General features: G+C 40.5%; 1 protein-coding gene across 2 annotated transcripts in view; it reads right to left on the bottom strand.

Moving 5' to 3' along the window:
* Nucleotides 1-10,421: 10,421 nt before the first annotated feature.
* Nucleotides 10,422-10,769, bottom strand: part of Txndc16 (thioredoxin domain containing 16) — a gene marked incomplete in the record, with an annotated part of 86,689 nt that continues 86,341 nt past the window's right edge. For both annotated transcript variants that reach the window (XM_005376781.2, XM_013510324.1), the window contains 1 exon segment: nt 10,422-10,769.

Here is a 10,769-nt window from a genome sequence, read left to right as displayed (position 1 = left end):
AAATGAAAACCAATCACTTACATAAACACACGCACAATTTATGAAAGCCAGAACTAGAGTACAAAATGTGCAAAAACTGTTCTTAACTGGTGTTTCATTTGGGTCAATCTCACCTTCTAGCTGGGACTCCTTAGCCATGACAGGATATAAACGCAACATAACGAAGACAACCAGGAAGAGTGAGGTTGAGTTTATTTCCTGGTACAGACTAAGAGAGATGTTAAAGCTAGTTCCCGTGCCAACAGTGGTGTTTATCTTGATGGCAATACCAACTGTGCAGAATTATTTAGGAATGGTCTCTCTCTCCATCTCCGTGTGTGTGAGTTTTATTTGGCTTTTTGGAGACAGAGTCTCACTGTGTAGTTCAGGCTAGCCTTGAACTCACTCTATAGCCCAAGCTGGCCAAGAACTTGCAGCAATCTTCCTGTCTCAGCCTCTTTCATGCTGGGATTATAGGCATGCACCACCATGTGCCTGCAGGACTGGTATCTTACAAGAGAGAAAATTTAATTAAAAAACTGAGCACCCTAATAATTGGAAAGAATAAATTTTCCATTTACCACACCCAGTATAACACACCTGATGCTAATGCAAGCAAGTGGGAATTATGTTAACTTTAAAAGGCTGAAGTTAAAATATAAAGTTTCACTTTCAGCACAAATTTAGAAATACAGTAAATCTGTTTTTTTTTATCCTGAAGATTTATTATTTTAAACTGGAGGAGGGCTGAGTGACTTACCAACTATATTTATGCTATTGGCATATGCCTTACACACTTCACTAATAAACATCCTTTTAATCCTATGGGAGCAATTAGATGAAATATGCAAGTTTTAAATTTTGACAAGTCTTTGGAAACACATCCCTATCCTAAAGTGAAACTGTCTTGTACTGTATTTTCTCTGCTTTAGCCATGTTCCTGTACCATTTGTGTCAACAAAGTTTACTTATTTTAAGTTGTTGATTGACGTCTGGGTACCAAGAGGCAGAGGAGAAATTCATGATAAATGTATCCTTGGGTTACTAAGGTAGGGTAGGGGTAGGGTTAGGGTTAGCTCATTGGATACAGCCATCTTGTAGACCTCAGTAGTTTTTTGCCTTTTCTGCTGTTGGGCAACCGTTTGACAAGCTTAAAGAAAGCATGGCTCTAACCCCTAGGAAAGAGCACATATGTACATGGACCTTCCACTTGGCCTTGCTACAGTGCAGACTCCAAGCAAGGCTCTCTTCTCGGATACACGGTCTCTGTGGACTGGAGGTCCAGAGAAGCAATTGCATCGCTCCTATGTGCAGCTTCACTCATGAGGCTCTGACCTGTGGTGTGTGTGGACAGGGGAAATGTGTTCCTGGTTTCCAATGTCTGCTCCTTCAACTCTCTTCAGTGTCCTGGGATTTCAGGATCAAAAAATTGTAGACCATTAAACCAAAAGCAAAACCAGGTGTGTGATGTGATGCATATTTACAATTCTTCTTTTTAGTAACTATCAGAGACCAGTAATGACAACCTAAACAGTTTTAAACCAGAGGAGAGAAAACTATTTGATGTGCTCATTTACATACAGTACATTTAAATATGAGTGAGATCATCAAATGCATTTTTGTCTTAAAATACCTTACTAAATCAACTTGTACGAGAATCACAAACACGTTTATACACATAGGTACACATATGTATGTACACGCGTACATAGCCAAGCTCTGAAATGCAAAGCAGAATTTCTGTTAATATATACACTTTAATGTTACTTATCTTTTAAAAAAAGAAAATAAGAGTTGAAAAAAATAAAAATACAAAACATGAATCTGTGGGTGAGATTCACTCGGAAAGCAACTTTTTATTTTAAATCAAACGCAGGGCCTCACTGCCAATAGGCAAGCCCTCTACCAGTGAGCTGTGTCCCCAGCCCTGAGGGAGGGAGAGCGAGGGGGAGGGGAAAGGTATGAAAAGGAATTAGGATGTGTTTTGTCCGTGCACCAACTCCCCATGAGGAATGGGATCATTATATACTACAAACACGGACCAATGAAAATGAAAATTTAAAAAAAAATGTTAAAAGTTACCTACACTGAACTCAAACCTGCAGCTCTCCTGCCTCAGCGTCCTGAGTACCTGAAACTATAGGCATGTGCCACCATGCCCGGCTCAGGAAGCGATTTTTAACTTTTTTTTAAAGAAGGTACAAAATATGTTCTTCAAATGAAGTGTTATCTATTCAACTATAGTATTTACCTATAGGGTTATTTTCAGAAAACGTAAAATGTGAGTGGAAATATATTACCAAAGGAAAAGAAACCCTTTTTTAAGAACAATGGCCACAAAAATCATTGCTTTCTTAAGGAAGAAGATCAACAGTGCTGGACAGGGCTGGAACACACATTCCCCATTTTACCAGTGGGGATAGAAAACATCCACTTTATGAAGCTAGAATTAGAGCAAGTGTTAGCAAAATAAGCCTGCTACACATTTTAAAAAATCTTCCCATACTACTCCACTAAGGGAGCAAGGGAATTGCAAGAAATAACTGAAATTCTTTCCCACCAATACTGAATGTCAATTTGTTTTACAATGTGTATATGTCAATAATTATGAAAAGAGTAAAACAAGAAAAAACAAGAAATCCCTGATATATAGATTCTGGTTTTTTTAATGAGTTCCATGATGAACAAGTATTTTTTAAATTTTATGTTCTCAGTGTTAATTTGATTTCTTATTTATTCATAGTAATTCTATCTGGGGTGATTCCTAGAAGATTGGAAAAGCATAACACGAGAGAGGAAATTGAATTAAAAATCTGAGCATCCTAATAATTAGGAAGAATGAATTTTCCATTTATCCCACCCAATATAACATACCAGATGCTAATGTATGCAAATTGGAATGGTAAACTAGAAAAGGCTGGAATTAAAATATCAATAAAGTTTCATTTTCAGCACAAAATTGGAAAGAGAGTAAAACAGTTCATGGGTTTTATGTGTACTTTTGGGAAGCCAAATCATCTCATGTGTTCCTTAAGGAAAAGATCACTGTGAATTCTTGAGTTCATGCTCATAAAACACAAAACTATTTGGAGGAAAAAGAAATTATGATCAGAAAGTTTTTGAATCAGAAAAGCAGAGTTCAATCAGAAATTCCTTCCAGGGACTAGAAGAAATAACAGGATAAATCAAAACACTCAGAGTTAAGAATTTTCAAGTGTTGGCCTTGTCTTCAGTGTTTTCCTGGGGCCAAAGTCAGCTTTATTTAAGACATAAGAGGTATCAGAGACCTTCATTGAATTCTAGAACATGGAAAGTTCTCTGGAAAAGAAACATACTTTTTGAGAAAACCTACACTTAATGACTGAAATATATTTGTGACAATAACAAAAAAAGTAAGTATTATTGGAAAGGAAAGAAAAAACTCATTGCAAGCTGGGTATGGTGGTGCTCATCTGTAATCCCAGCACTCAGGAGGCTGAGGCAGGAGGATCGTTGCCAGTTTGAGGCCAGCCTGGGCTACAAAGTGAGCTCAAGGCCAGCCTTCACTGTATAGCAAGACCCTGTCTCAAAATAAAACAAAACCAAAACCATTGTATTCATAGATTTTTCAATGATTAAAAATCTCAAACTTTTAAAAGCTTTTCCATCCTTGACAATTTACATTTTTATAAAATGAGACAGGAAAACAAGGGCTAACTCTTCCTTTTCCCTTTGACAGCCAGAGGGGGACACAATCTCACTGACCGCCATCACTCTCTCCCCCAGGCTGCAATCCAGGAGGACTAGCTCCAGCATCTTCCTGCCAGCTCTGGGATTGCCTCAGTCACCCTCTAGACCCCGCTCCTCCTTGCAGCCCTGACCAGAGATGGTACCACAACACCCTTCCCCAGGGCCAGGCAGCTCAGGTGCTACTACAGCAGAAATCAGGAAGGACCAGGGCTGCAGCTTCACTGCCATCGTTTCCTGGAAACAACAGGAGCGGCCAATCAAGTAGCTGCTTCTCCCCGTTCAGCCTGTCCGCATGACTGCTGAGCCTGTCTGAGATGCCCCATGGCCACCCAAAGAGATACTTGCCTCGGCTATGGTAGGCCTTAGACATGGACCTATCCCCAAAGACTCCGCCATGCTGTCACTCCAGATGAGCCTGTTCCCTCTGCCCTGCTTCAAGAAGTCCCCAGATGGATCCATGAGATGTAAAAGACTGTGAATATACAGACTCACCTTTTTCTGTGTAAGCAGTATTCTTTCATCTTCCTCCAGTCAGTCCAGAAGCACTGTCTCCTGTGTACTACCCTCTTGCACTATAGCACTGGGCCCAATAAAAGCCTCCCTTGGGTGGTCCAACTGCCTCTTTTTTCTCTCAGGTAATGTGGGCTAAGCAGTTTGTGTTAAGAACTGATAACACTAAGGGATACTAACCCTGAACAAGACTGGCAACCAGAGGGCTACCGAACAGCTCTAGAGAACAGCAAAACAGTGCATAACCAAAGGTAGCGGGGACCTGCAGAAGAGCCCCAGACAGGCAATGGAAGGTTCTGGAAGAGCCCCAGAAAGATGCCAAGAGAGCTTAGGGTTCCAGTGATGGGGGAGCTGACAGGGTGGCCAAGAGCTGACAGAAGCTGCTAACACTTAAATGTACTGCTGCAACAGTACATGCAAAGAGCCAAGCCACTGACACTCAAAGCCCAGAGCTCATATCAAGGGAGCTCCACTTTGCCAGTGTGTGATTTCTATCTGAACTGATCAAAAGAACCTCCATATCGTGGCAAAAGGACACTAGAGCATGTAATACAGATTACATGAGCTACAAACCCTGGAACAGAAAGTGCCTGCAGTATACTGTTTACAAGGTGGTTCACCTAAAATACAAATTCTCAACCAATGGGTAGCAGCACAAACAAATCATCTAAAATGCATTTCCCCCAAATCTGGTTTTTTTTTGTTTGTTTGTTTGTTTTTTGGTTTTTCTCTGGTACCGGGAACCGAACTCATAACCTTGCGCTTGCCAGGCAGGCGCTTTTGCTGCTGAGCTAAATCCCCAGCCCCTCCAAATCTGGTTTTTTAAACAGTATCTCTTTAGGCTGAACTCTTTCTTTAAACATCTGACAAACAAATAAAAATTTGAAAAGCATCAGTTTCAAATGTCCAAAAGAAATCTCATAATCCTGCTTCAGTGGTTTTCTTTGGTGACAAAACCCAAGGAAAGCAACATTAAATACAAATACCACAAAATGGACTGCAAGTCAGACAAGAAAGCCTCCTGCCAGTCTCCTGGAATTTATTTTCCTCTCTCTGATACATCTCTAGTCCGTCATTTATTATAGGTCATGGTTTGGGGGGTTCTCCTACACATTTGCAGAGAGCATCTTAGGCAGCTTCCTTTATTTCTTCAAGTCTTAATTTCATCACTGGTAATAGAAAAACACCTGCTACTATGACCTTTCTTTCTGAGGCTTGAAAATGGCTTGTTTTCTAAAACATGCAGTACTCATCCCTGTATATCTGGGAACTTACCAGTTTGATGGTAACGATTTTTTTCAGTGATTTGTCCTCAGTTGCAGCTTATTGTTGATTCTTTCTACTTTGACTCTTCAAAAGAAACAAAGGACAAATGCACCATTTCATCTGTACTTTCTCCTTCATTTCCTGCCTTCCATGCATAGAAACAAAAAGAGTATGCACGTAACACGATCTCTGTATTAACAATATGACCTGTCCTGCTTCCCTTTATCCCATAAAATGTTGTCAATCTGAAATTTTCTGATCATTTTCATTCATCCTCACTTTTCAAAATTCTCTTCTAAAGAAGTACTCTAATATTTATCCTTTTTACCATCAACTGACATGCAGCTACACCCACCCCCTTTTCCACCATCCCTACCCCGCCCCTCATCCCACTGCCCTGCTACCTGTGATCTATTAGAAACACCCGTGGCCTGCAGTCAGCATCTCTGGGGTTGGAGTTCTGTTTTTTTCTGCTAAAAAGCTTTAGAAAAATTTCCATAACCAGGGATTTTATTTCTTTTTCATTTTTGGTACCGGGAATTGAACTCATGACCTTGCACTTGCCAGGCAGGCACTGTGCCACTGAGCTATATCCATGGCCCTCGGGGATTTTAAATTGAGCCATCAGCATCATTTTGACAGCTTTTTAACTGTTAAAGCAGAATCTTGGAGACTAGATGGATGAGCAGGCACACAAATCTATTTTGTGGGAAGTTTTCATAGATGAAGCAAATGAAGACTGAAGTTTGGGGTCGTGGATACGTTCCTAGCTTGTAAAATGCATTACAGTGATACTGTGAAAAGTAAATTAAGCAATGTATGGCAAGGGGCTTTGTAAATGAGAAAATCAAATGCTAGGTTGCTTTAATTAATATTTTTGTGGAGTCCAGAGTAAAATAAGCTCATTGTTATTTCTGCAACAACCATTACATACACAGGATGAGGAACAAGAACATCAACATTAATGATGTTCTATAATGTTCACAGTACAAAACCTCAGAGGAAACCAGTACATAATTTTGAAAGGGGTTGAAAACCAACTGACAAAATGCCTTTGCTGTACTTGAAAACAGAGCACACCAAAAATAAATTTTACCCATTCTGACTTCTTGAATTACGTCGTCTTCACTGTGTGAATCTGCCTCTCAAATGATAGCACAAGTTGAAGACAAACTAAAGAAAGAAAAATGATGTGCAAATATCGGTCTCTCCCTTCCTATACCTAAGTTGTTTCTTGGAACCATATTAGTAGAGATACTAGAGGAGATTTACTGATTCCCCTTTTGGGCATTTTACATTGCAGGGGGAGAAGTGGTGCTCTAATAGCCTGAAAAAATTACTGCAGGAAATGACTTCTGCCCTAGAGAGTATCTGAGTCATTATAATTTCCAGGATAAACCATTCACTACAACTTTTAAGTCTCCAGAGGGTTTAATCTACTTAAGCTAATGCAAGCAGAGGGGCTGGCAGAAGCAGACTGTTACTCTAAAATGATTTTAATTGTCATTTTGGGGAGACCATAGGCTTTACATTCAATTCATCATAGATGTTTAATTTTCCTCTCTCATCAGAATGAAACATTTGAAGTACGCTTTTCCACTCTTGGGAGAGGATGGGGATTCACCTAGTAAGCTTGTAACCCTAATTCATAACCTATGATTCAGAGGTCAAGCTCATTAACATTTTGCTGCATCTGGAACCTTTTCCTCCCTGGTGTCTTAGACTTCTCTGAATACCTTTCGCTCCATGTGGAACTGTCACCCTTGTTTCTCAAACACCAGATTGTTTGAGGCCTTCACACCATCATCCACGCTCCTCCTGGAAACTCCTTTAGCAAGCTCTACTCACACCTCAGAACTCAGCTTCAGCATCCTTGCCCCTGGGAAGCTTTCTAGCTCCCGACCCGACTTCTAGCTGCCCGTCCTCTGGGAGTCCCTAGCATCCTATGTAACCTTCTGCCTGGCACTTACCACGCAACATGGTAAAATCTTTTACCATTTTCTGAGCTCCCTGTCTCCCGCCACTGTATGCTAAGGTCCTCCACCTGGACCTCCTCCACAGCACTTAGGTTGGGGGCTGGCATTAGTAGGTAACACAGATACTTGGTTGAAGGAATAAATGAGTGAAAGTGAATGAATAATACGATCTAAACATGCGTTGCATGAAATTTCAAATTATTTTACTGTTTGCAAGTTATAACTGCATATTTTCTAGTTTTTTGTACAGCCAAACTTTTTTTTAAGTGGGAAAAATTGAACCTCATTTCTCTGGTCATCAAGTAGGTGATACAGGGAGTCACTTTGGATGATTTTCTTGTTCTCTGAAGAGTCATTTGAATTGTCTTTTTGAGATAGGGTCGCCCTATGCAGTTTAGGCTGGCCTTGAGCTCACTTTGTAGCCCAGGCTGGTCTCCAACTCAGCAACGATCCTCCTGCCTCAGCCTCCTGAGTACTGGGATTATAGGTGTGCGCCACCACACCAGGCCCTCAAATTTTCCTTATAGGTTAAGCAAATGTAAGTCAAGATTGTCTGCCTATAGACAAGGATAGATGGAGAACAATCTCCTTTAGTACCCCACATTCCAAGAAGGGGTGAGTTGATTTATATAAGGATCACTGGGCTTTGGAAGATCTACCGGCGAGCCAGCACAGCACTGCACAATCCTCCGGGGCAAGGAAGTAAAACAGTGAGCCTACAATAAACCTTGAGGACAGAAAGGCGTGAGAACCGTTGGACGCACCCAGCACTGAACTGACAGAGGCACAACAGCAGTCCTGAATCAGAGACAGCAGGAACTCCACAACCCAGCTTCAGGGCCTATTTGCCTCAGGCAAGCTGCTATGTGAGAATCAAAGCTGCAAGTCACTAATACCTGTAACAGCCAGGGAGCCAGGCCTTCTTTTGGCATGGAGCTTCTTAACAGAGGGCTTGTGGACACCCTCATGTTTGCACCAGCTGTGTCTCCACACTAGCCACAAAACAGAATGGGCCTAGCCCCTCGTCTTTCTCCTACTTTCCCTCCTGTAACTGGCTGTGGACACCACTTTCCACAGCTGTTTGCCAGGGTAAAGATTGCAAAACCAAATGTAGGACTTGATTCCCGGCACTTTGGGCAGTATGAGTGGCTATGTGATCCAACTCTGGTCCAGCTATTTCACACAATGAAAAGTTTCCAAGGGGAATGTTGGTTTAGCCTTTCTTCTCATAAAATAAATGTATTTGGTACCACCCTCCCTCCTTCTTCCTATCTTACATGCATGTAGATACTTGAGCTTCAGAAAGCATCTTACAGTTAGGAGGGAACAAGCCATTTCGGTATGGATAGGGAAGCAAAAGAACCTAGGGCATTGCTAACACTGTGTAGCTGCTGTTATCTGTAGGCTTCTTACCACTTAAGTGAAACAAAACCCCATGTGCCTAAGCTACTGCTGGATTATCTGCTACATGGCGTGAAAGCGTGCTTAGCTGACACAATGTTCACACCTGTGGTCATACTTATCAGACACCTGTAACCGGAAGTGCTATCTAGTCCCGTGAGGGAGGTGGCCCTCCGCGGGACACCTTTAGTGCACAAAGGTGCTCTAAAGCACCACACTCCAGGATGACAAGAGGGTGCTGTTTCAGCCAAGCAAAGGGAACTGTAAGTATAAGGAAAAATTTAAACACCTGCTAAGTGTTAAAGTCCAGTCTTGAAGTGCAAGCCCCACTTCAAAAAGCAACTATGGATAATGATCAAATGGAACAGATTCTTCTACCATTTCTCTCTATTCATCTCAGTGTACTAAATGTGGATGAAATGTTTAGCAGAGTTTAGTGTTATACATGAAAAGTAAATTTAATTTTTTAAACTGTATTTTAATATAGGTATTATTTCATAGGGACATTTGATCTATTTGCCTGTATTTACTAATACCTCAGATTAAACTGCTCTCTTATCTTGCACTATGTGTCCTATACGCTCTGTTTCAATTATTTTGAACTCCAAAAGAAAGAAGCGAAACATTTAGAAGGTCAAACGGAAACCAAATTGGTATCATTTGACTCTGTAATTGGAGTTGGAGGGAAGTGAGGCTAGTTATTGCATTTTTATATCTATTTCCATATTATAAATATATATTTCAAATTTTTATTTAGGAATTTATGACTGTGCAAATATGAGAATCTTTCTTACAAAGGAATCAATCTTCAAGATGACAATCATCACACTTTAAGCCTCAACACTAGTGAGCAGTAGTCTCAGCAATGAACAAATTAAGCTGTAAAATTTTAAATAACTTACTGCATGGCTAGAGACTGGAGACTCAAAGATCCTTCTGTCTGAATCCAAAGTCTCTTCTCTAACCAGCATGCTACACAAGTTTCAGTTCCCAAATGTCTCTGGATATGCTGGTGTTCTCAATTCTGCTTAAAAATTTTCTTTGAATGACACTTTTATGTGTTTTTTTTTGTTTGTTTTTTTCCAGCACCGGGAATCAAACTCACAACCTTGCACTTGCCAGGCAGGCGCTGTGCTGCTGAGCTAAATCCCCAGCCCCTTGAATGACACTTTTTATTAGACTATATTTGCAGAGAACATCTTCCAATAACCACACCCCCATAAAGTACTTTTAGGAATAATAATGATTTTAGCTTCTTATAATATCTAAGTAGGGATTTAGTTACTGTTCACATTTGTCAAGACCATCTAGGGCCAGTGTGTCCTTAGAGTCCTATCCTGGTGACTTTGGGGAAATGGCTGAAATGCACTAATCACTTTCAGGACAACCAACCAGACATTCGGAAGGAATTCTGTGATACCAAGAATGGGGTATCTGGTTATGATGTATCTCAAACAAGGAAATACGTTAAACGTGAGGAAAGTCACTCTTCAAAATGTAGCCTTCATAAATGTACAAGATATTCACATGAGAAACAGAAAACCCAGGCTGCATTTAACGTCAGAGGAAATGAGTGCTTTATTTGATTAAAAAGCTGACGTGAAATTTTGCCCATTCTAAGTCAACAGGACTGTCTGGAATATTTCACTAGACTCCAGATTCTGCATGTTTTTTTAAAGCTCTTTCGGCCTATGTAAGAAGGTGACCCTAGGTTATCCAAACGAAATCTTGGGTAGGCTTCCATTATGATAACTTAGTAGGAAAAAAAGACGTATTTTAAGAGAATGTGACATTACCACCTGCACCCATAAGGTGTTAGAACATTAATCCACTCTAAATGGGAGAAATGCCTGAATTATCAGCTTATTCAATAACAAGTACTAGGTCCTTAGTTTGATGTCATATTCA

Source organism: Chinchilla lanigera, unplaced genomic scaffold (assembly GCF_000276665.1).
Source record: "Chinchilla lanigera isolate Chin_1 unplaced genomic scaffold, ChiLan1.0 scaffold00008, whole genome shotgun sequence".
NCBI lineage: Eukaryota > Metazoa > Chordata > Mammalia > Rodentia > Chinchillidae > Chinchilla > Chinchilla lanigera.
The sequence above is the reverse complement of the archived record's forward strand: the minus strand, read 5'-3'. Positions and strand labels throughout refer to the sequence as shown.